Here is a 949-nt window from a genome sequence, read left to right on the forward strand (position 1 = left end):
CTTGCCTTAACAAGGAGTGATATCTCCTCCTGGGACAGAGAGGAAGGGCATTAAGGAGACCCTTGCTCCACATCCTGTGTCACCTCAGTAAATTAAGAAGGTTGTCTGCTGAGTGCGAGAGGGATGTGATAAAGGATAAAGCAGAGAATGGAATGAAATTTGGAATAGCTATAGCAGGGAACTTGACAGGATGTCGAAATAAAAGAATTAGAGAGGTGCAGAAAAGGCTTAGAGGAAGGCCCACAAGAAGAGATTGGAAATTTCTACTAGCTTACTTCCCCCATCAATATTCAGTCTAGCTAGGGAGGAGACAGCAAAACAAAAGATGGATGCTGTGGACTGAATTGTATCCCAAAACATTGAAGCCCTAACCCCTAATGTAAAGGTATTTGGAAATGGGGGTCTTCGTGAGGTCATGAGGGCAGGACCCTTGTGATAAGATTAGTGCTCTCCTAAGAACAGGAAGACACGAGAGCTCTCTCAGTGCCATGTAAGAACAGAGAGACAGCAGCCATCTGCAAATCAGGAAGAAAGCTCTCTCACCAGGAACTGAATTGGCTGGCACCTTGATCTTGGAATTCCCACCCTTCAGAACTGAGAAATTTTGTCACAGCAGCCCGAGCAGACTAATACAATAGTGATAATCAGACTTGCAAAGAGAGTCCAGCCTGTGTAGAGGCTGAGAGAATTAGTAATGGCTAGTGATGACAGGAGGAGCCAAAGGAGCTAATGGTGAGAGGGAAAGGCCCCTGTCATCCACATTTTACTGATGGGAAGGCTAGGCCCACAGATGCAGAGCAGTGACAACTGCCCAGCAGTACCAGGCAGCACCAGGACCAGAACTCAGGTCTCCTGGCTGCTGGCTTCAAGCCTTTCCCACAACACTGCTGTGTCCCTCTGGAGTCTTGGATTATCTGTCACGGTAGGGAAGCTTACTACGCCAACAGGA

Source organism: Camelus dromedarius, chromosome 9 (genome assembly GCF_036321535.1).
Source record: "Camelus dromedarius isolate mCamDro1 chromosome 9, mCamDro1.pat, whole genome shotgun sequence".
Lineage (NCBI taxonomy): Eukaryota > Metazoa > Chordata > Mammalia > Artiodactyla > Camelidae > Camelus > Camelus dromedarius.